An 8,648-nucleotide genomic window follows, 5' to 3' on the forward strand; every position below is an offset into this window, starting at 1 on the left:
TTGTTACATATATTTTGGAAAAAAACAAGATGAGTATGCCCCCATCTTACAGTGGTAGGTACAAAAGGAAACAAAAATTTTTGTTTGTTCGAAAATACTGAATATGAAATATGTTTGTTTCACAGTCGAATATTATTGAAAAATTTTTATTACAGAAGAAGCTTAAATTAGCTCTGTAAAGCAAACAAAATCCCGATTTTACGAAATTGCATATAAATTATTTTAGACCCAAAAAAAAGAAAAAAAAAAAAAAAATGCTATATAAAACTCTGTATTAAGACTAGTTGTCGAAGCGTTTATCTCAACCCATTTTACTTACCAACTTCAATTTGTCTTTAATATTAAAGCTTTTTATATTGAAATGTCAATTTACTTTTGGTGTATTGAGGGCGGAAAATCAATGTATAAAAAATGCCATGCGTTCCTTGCATGCTTGGCTTATAATTTTTTCAATATGGGCTTCATTTGGCGGGAAAAGTGAAATATCCATCAGCATTAAAATTAATGATTACTACATGTGTACCCGTATCTCAACTCGGTTGCCCGTCATACATGTGCATTTGAACGTTGACGTTTACATATTATTAAATGTGACACATATGTTAAAGTACTTCTCATTACAATTTAATTAACTTGAATAACGGGAAAATTCGTTCTTTGATTTTTATCCCACGATTCATCCATCATTCATTTAAGCATTCATTGCATGATATAAATAGACCTCATTATTCGTAAAGGACATACGATTCAGAATACGGTTCATATGTAGCTTTTATGTAAATAATGCCATCGATTAAATAGTAAGTTACTTTAACATAGATTTGCGAAAATATTCAACCGGAAATTTAACAAAGGTAACGGTACTTTGCTAAAGTGTTCTTTAATAAAAGCGCGTACGTGTGCGAGATTAAGTACCGACAAATTAAATATGTATTCTGTATTTATTACCATATCAATAAAGCGATTGATTAATATTCAGTCGAGAATTAATTATAATTCTAAGGACTCATTACTTTGAGTCATAAAATGAGAAAAATCTCTTTACTTTATATACCCCCCCGGACATATTGACGTTGATTAACTTTGCTTTACATATGTTTTGGCGACCTCAAGGCTGCAGAAACTAATATAAGTTCATAAATTTTAACCCATACCCTGTTAAAATAGTTGCACTTTCAATCGTGGCCATACTACAAGGATAACTTACTTTTAAAAACTTTCCTACAACATGAAGATTGTAGAAGATATTGATCTAAAATTCGATATAATTGCTTAACGAAATCTTTCAAAAGTACAGTGTAAGAACTATCCCTTACGTTTAGCCGGTTTTTTTTATTGCTTCCTTACAAGCCTTATATCTCAACTCGTGTACTTCAGTTTTTAGTGCTTAAAAAGGTTAACCAAAGATCCAAAAATACGTATTTATGTATTTCTGAGCCGATAAGACTGGGGTCAATGTAAGACTCTCTTTCAATCTTCCGCCCATTAATGCAGGGCATCAAAGATGTTGATAAAAAGTTGTTGTCGACAATATATTGTCTTACTCGATAGTCAATCATCCATTTTTCCAATAAGCAGGAACCTATAGCTCATAGTTGAAAGCAGATACCGGACTGAAACTCAGGAAAAGGTTTACTTTCTGAGGGCCTATATGTGCAAGTTTGAAAATTGCACGAAATTACTGAACGAACTTCTCAAAAAAGTTACCATAAATAAACCACGTACATGGGTTTGAGGTGATGGGTATTAATAATTCACCGTAAGCTAACAATTATCACCCTTTTTTTTCAAAATTAATTATTAATATACATTCTAATTAGCATAATTGTCAGCTTTAATACGTACATGTATGTATTCCTTGCTATTAATTTACAGTTGAAATTTAATAAAAGTTGTAATGCATTATATTTTGGGCTATTGCTTGTATACTTGTAACATTCAAAGCGAGTTAACGTGGATCAAATTTATTTATAGATTTTTTTTTTTTTTTTTTTTTTTTTGAAAGTGCTTTGCATGCATTTAAACATGTCTGCCTGGACACGCAATGAACGATCCTTTGTGACTGATTGGTTAATTGATTTGTTGACCGGTTGGCCTTTTAGTGGCTTTTTTGATTAGTGGTGGTTTTCACCTTCTTCTTTTTTTAACTGGCTGCTTTAATAGCAGCTTGATTTTATGATTGACAAGACTGATAGTCGATTAAATGTATATATCCATCGGTTTTATTGAATAAAACTTTATGAAGTAGTTTTTATGGAAATTTACCAAAAAGAAAAAAAAAAAAAACACCAAAATTCAAGAGCAAAACGGACCGTTTCAATATTTCAATTGTTTTTTATGATATTCTCTTATGAAAAGTTCTTTGTGATTATTTGTAGACTCTATTAAGCTTGCTGTGAGATTATTTTATGGCATTTGTTTCACTTGCTCTTTGATATTTCAAGCTATCGAATTCCATCAATGGTTGATCTCTTTAGATTCGCTGCAAACGATTTTATTTTCTCGAGTCCTAATAATTGTTTCCCTTGTTTAAAAACACTTTCATCAATTGTGTCTTTGAGCTTTAAAAGGTTGTAAAAAAAAAACCAAGTCTGACTTTGCTCGCTTTCTGGGCAACCAGGAAACCACTCTTTAAAATTTAGATTTCGTATCTTTCGGTATCATGTAGAAAGGGTAAGCCTCCTCGACAACTCGCTAACTGTTTCGTAAATCATCCTATGCACAGTACATGTCAAAAATTTAATTCACCCTCATCAACTCTTTCCATATTTTTGTTCATCGTAGGCACTCCCAGCTCCCATTTGAAGGCAAGTGACATAAACACAGTTGTTCAGAAAAATACGTTTTTACATGAAACAGTCTTGACCGGAGGCATTTCAATATTTGGCATTCACTTTATGCTTGTGAGAAAATCGTACGAAAAATAATAATCTTGTGATGAGTTTAGCCATCTTAGAGGGTTCACCAAATTTCTGCTCCCCTATGTTTTCATAATAACATCAATTTTTCCCTCAATTGCAGAAACCGTGGAATTCTAATAACAATGTCCAGCTTGCGAACCACAGATAGATAGAACGCATTCCTCAGCGGAAGCCCACAATGAGTTTATTTTTACATTTCGTAAGTGTTAAGAGACTAAAATAATTGTCAATTCAATTCAATATCAAAAGGCTGCCGATGAATTGGAGAGTAAGGACAAGAAAAGAGGATGGATAGAGCAACAGACAAGCATAGAACGATTTAGAAAGTGATTTGGAATCGATCGGTGCAATACAATGTGGACCTATCTCACGTTTTTGTGGTCGTTGCATATATCCGCACGAAGTTAATATACACCAGTCGATTGGTGTAGGGGATAAAAATGTAAAAGTTAAATAATATTTGTGAGTTTATTTAATTTTGAAAGCGCTCAAAAAGTAATCGAAACTTAATTTTTTATTTCGTTTTGTTCAAACTTTGGTTCAGTTTGTTCTATTACTTTAAGTAAACGCAATGACATTTAATTGGAGCTTCAATGACATCCTCATGAAAATTGAATATAATGAAAACAATTTTTATATATCTAATGGCAATTAATTATTTACTTTAATAATTACTGCGTAAGGATTAATTATGCTTTGCGAAAATATTTAATTAGAAATTTAATAATTAACTAAAGAAATAATCGCTTTAAGACGAATCTTCAGTGACATCCATAATCCGAAGCACGTTATAGAAAGATTTCTAAAAATTACTTATATATACCTAGTAGGAGTTAACAACAGAGATAGGTTTGGTTACTTCGACACTAGGAGTACAGTAGAGTGACCTGTAACATCTTCTTCTTATAAGACGGATTCACTTAATACACCGGCAAAATTGTGACCGTATTCGTATAACGCGCTAGAAGATACTCATGTAACGCGACAAAAGAAAAAGACAGACGATACTATATTACTACGTTTTATCTCCAATAATTTCAATAACGTAACTTTTACAACGCGAATTTATGGAGCACGGAATGTGCCCGTCACGTTCTACGGCGGTCCAAAGTGCCCGAAGTGCGATACTCTCTCTTAAGTTGGGCAATAGCGATCGCATTCTGTCGGTTGGACACATATTTGCTGTGAATTTTTGTGTGACTCTCATAAATACTTATTTTAATATCTATATTGCAGGTAGATTGTACATTGTTAATAATGAAGGTCAAAATTTTCTGATTCCTAGCAGTAGCGACTTTGAAATAAACCAAATTTAATTTTTAAACTGTGTCCAAGTTTTAATTTTCACTTAAAATGTTTATAAAAAAAAAAAAAAAACAAAAAAACAAAGAACAAAAAAATTCTTTTATTAAATTAACCATAAACGTTATTCGACCACATAATCACATTCACGACATGCGTTAAAATTTTCATACAAAAGTTCTTTCAAATACAATGTAAAATGTGTTTATTAAAATTTTATGATTTGCGGTTTCAAAGCGATTTTCTAGAGTTTATTGTATTAATTATTATTAATAAATTTTTAATTAAAATCATGACATACAAAAATATATGCATATCAGTGTCTAGGTAAGAGAAATATTCAAATTATTTTTAATATAAAACATAAGCCGCGAATGCTTCATGTTAAGGCCGTAGGCTAAGCTAACCTAAATTGCACGCGCAAGCAAGAGGAGGTGAAATGTTTATTCCGCGTTTGGATGGTAATGAAAAGATTGATAGTACGTGTTATGCTGTAACAGCTGGACAGGCCATGTATTGATTAGAGATCAAACTGCAACATCAAACAGATGAAAGGGAATAAAGTTTCAATGTTTATTTCGCAAAAAAAAAAAAAAAAAAAAATCTGGTACTCATTCGCACTTAACTCTTACGCGTATCTTGACTGGCATAAAAAATGCCTTTCACATGCTGACTGTGAAGTAGAAAAAAAAAAAGCAAACATTTATTATTTAATTTTTTTTTTTATTTTCAATACACGAACGTATTTCTGCATTGCGGCATAGAATGTACGGTTTTTCGCACGTTTTCTCCTCGTATATCCTCTTTGAGTTTTTTTTTTTTAATCGAAATTGGTTTTAACTTTGGTTGCAGTTGCAACCAAAGGAAAAATTGCAGAAATCAGAGAACAAAAACAAACTACTATGTAAGGTAAGGTAAGCCATCTGACTTAGTTGCTAGTGTTTATGTTTTTCTTAATTAGCAGCATTTATCTCGCAAGTCTCGTCGCAAGTCTACACTATTTGAAATGAGTTAATAATAAATGCAGTAAGAACGTACATAAATAGTTTAAGTGCACGACATCCCTTAATATACAGTTTTCGGGCAATGCTCAGTTATTTCGTTCAACATAAAGAGATTGTTTCGATGGCGCATTACAGGACATAGGACAGAGAAACATGACACACTGCCAATGAATTCTTACGCGAAAAGCTAAGCGCATCTAAAAGGCAACATTTACAAATTTTAGTTAACTTTTGACATTTTCAGATATATCTCATTCATACCATGTTCTTTTACTCGGGATACTTACACAAAATAAGTACACGAATAAGGGAGACTAGTGAAATTTACGCCTGAAACGACCGAATTTTTTCGTGATGAGGCGCATTTTCTTATCGCCTAACGCTGTTAGACTTCTTCCTTAACAATTCGACGAAAAGCAAAATTCTCGTTAAAACTGAAACTGAATCGGACTATACTCTGTGACCCTTGACGGATGAACTGAATAAATGAGCTGCGGATCAGCTACGAGAAGTTATATAAGCTATTTTGGTTATTCACAGCGTGTCCGCATACATGATAATAATTCGTGCCTCATTAGTCTGCTTGCCGAAAGAGGATTTTTAGTGAAAATGGCTTACACGATATCTGGGTTTTGCAAGCAACGTACCAACAAACTACAAACTGCGAGTTGTGACTCAATGCCGCAGACTTGATACGAAGGGCCGATCATGACGGCGTCTTCAAACATAGGGGGAAGAGGCTCAACTACTGCAATAGGTTCGTTGCTAAGGTATGCGAAAAATTATGTACGAAAAGGCTTCAAAAATATTTGTTGCTAATGGAACCAGTTAATACTTATGGGAATCAGCGCAATACATAGGCAAGGGAAATGATTAAAGAGTATATTGGATACTCTAAAAAATATTGACCTTGCAAAACTTTAACTCATAACGTGAATTACTTCCATTAGTACAACGTCATTAGAACAGACATGAAAAAAAAGTGTTAACCATTTCTTTAAGGAGGGGACGAGCAAAACTTGGGCGAAACGAAGATATTAGATTCCAAGTCTCTTATCTATTGTCACAGTGTTTCTTGCAGAGCAAAAATCAACAAGTTTTTCTGTTTACGGCAAAAGGATAAAGGATAAATTGCAAAGCGTAAAATGCTTTCATTTATCGCCTTTGAATAGATGACGAGCTGCCTTTACCTCCTTCTTCCACCATCATAAAGGTTCAGTCCCCAATCATAGGCAATACGTTGAGTTTCGAAATTACTTTACTTTCTCCCATTGCCTCAACACTTGCGAGATTGTCCGTCGTATCGGGTAATGCTTTATATATAAATTATTTCGGCTCCACGAGCTAGTTTATACATATTTGTAAGTCCACCTACTTAGTATGCCTTCTTCTTCAACTTCTTTTATATATATGTGCAAAAGAACCGAGCGGATTCCCTGACGCTAATTATTTCACTAACAAGCGCTTTGCAAGATGTTACTTTCTATTATTTTATAGTCATAACATATGAAACTAATCAGAAATAGAGTCTGAACTTCCACTGTCATCATCATATTTCTTAACCGATTTTTATTCCCCAAAGGACATGTATCCGCTATCGGGAAAAAGTTTTTATCTATACTCTTACTCTCATAATTGGTCTATTTATTATATTTATTATACACGCATCATGTCTGAAGAGAAGATGGCCTCCATCGGCAGGAACCGTTCATCCAATGTTACTAGATTCGAATTAAGATTGGGCAGATAATCGAGGTTATGTATATATCCAAAGAACTAGTTTCTCATACAAAAACACGCCTCGCTTTTTAATGCGATCTCTTTTCCTTAATTATGGTCAGCAAATCAATCATTTAAAAGGTCACGAAGGTGGTAGGAAATCTGTACCGAATCTATATCGAAATACAGTTTCGCAAAAAATTGGAAAAATATTTGCTCAAAATAGATAAGAATTCCTAAAAGATTTTCTGTCTGAAATTCTGATATTTGACTACAGCGACGTTTACAAACCAGTTGAATAAACGAACGTCGTAGCGAAAGCTACAACGACTGCGTGGTAGCAAAAACCAATATTTTGAAGTGACGAAAGCGGTTACAAAGTGATTCATCAAAGGAATATGCACGTTTTGCCCTACGACGGGTCGTATTGAATCATGACGTCACGTTTTGTAAATAGCTTCAAGTGTTTAAACGATTCCATATGCAATTCAATTATTTATTTCTTGATATTTTGCAAACTTTTGCAATATTTTCTACGGTAGACTTTTTTATGTTCTCGCCATACACAGCATGAAATAAATATTTCTTTGATATGTTGTTTTGAAAAATTATTTGTTATACCTATTTATGAAGAGTTTGGATTCATCTGTATATTAAGTTTTAGTTACTTGGTTGCGAGATTATATATAATTTGCGATTTGCTTGCAGAATTAAGAAATATTCATTTAAAGCCCCATAGATAACGGGATTTGTTCAATTTTACTTACCGATCTTTTCATTTCATTGATGAGTACTGCGTGAAAACTATGTGTATTTAGTTTTCAATGTTTCGCTTACTTATTGCCGGTAAGGCATTATTTTAGAGCACCAGGACGCTATTTTGCAACAGAACAATACTACTTCGTATATAATCTGTAAAGAAAGTAATTCCTGTATAAGTATGCTTTTCTTTTTTTTTAATAAGTCAAGAAAAGTTTGAAAATTGTTTTTCTGATTCTTGTTTTCTGCTTCATTTTTGGATATGAATGCTAGTGAATACATGTGTGGCCCGTGCTGTATCGAAATGGTGTTATATGAAACATTTTTATTTTTTTTATTGCAACTAAAATGTCATATAGAATAACATAATTTAAATTTGGATAAAAGATGAATGAAAAAAGACGTGCAACGTGTTCTATTGCGACCGCCTTATAAGATAAGGTAAAGTATACCGTATTGTGTCGAAGGGATGTCTTACAGAATAAACTTTAATGATGATAGCTTTAATTTCATTCGAAGCGAAAAGTAACTTAATTTCAAGTTCATATAAAAAGGAATAATCAAATACAAAGATTAGAAATGTATTGAATAAAAGTAGTGATGACGAGATGAATTTGCACCAAAAATTATCTCTAATCGATTTTTTTCCTCAAAGTTGGGTAAAGCTTCTCTTATTAAAGATGAATTGAAAATAAAAGCAGAAATCAATTCAAAAAAATAAAACACATACGATTTTATGAATGATTTTGAATTTTTATCTCTTTAAAAGATTTAAGGTTTAGCGACTGTCTGTTGTTTGATGACAAATGACAAAAGGATGCCTTAGGATGTTTCCGCGGAAAAAGATTTCGATGAAATGATCTGAAGAAAATCTTGGCAAAGTGCTCTATAGAATGGATATCAAAATTTCAGAAAACCATTGCACTGGTGGAGATTATCATTC

At 32.7% G+C, this 8,648-nt stretch overlaps 1 long non-coding RNA gene across 1 annotated transcript in view; it reads right to left on the reverse strand.

Annotated features, from left to right (window-relative positions):
• LOC119638218 overlaps nucleotides 1-7,851 on the reverse strand; it is a 62,579-nt gene extending 54,728 nt beyond the window's left edge. The window contains exon 1 of the long non-coding RNA XR_005247403.1: nucleotides 7,714-7,851. This is a non-coding gene — a long non-coding RNA (uncharacterized LOC119638218). The remainder of the gene's footprint in view (nucleotides 1-7,713) is intronic.
• Nucleotides 7,852-8,648: the final 797 nt, after the last annotated feature.

The sequence above is a fragment of the Glossina fuscipes genome, unplaced genomic scaffold (genome assembly GCF_014805625.2).
Source record: "Glossina fuscipes isolate IAEA_lab_2018 unplaced genomic scaffold, Yale_Gfus_2 85, whole genome shotgun sequence".
In the NCBI taxonomy this organism is placed as follows: domain Eukaryota; kingdom Metazoa; phylum Arthropoda; class Insecta; order Diptera; family Glossinidae; genus Glossina; species Glossina fuscipes.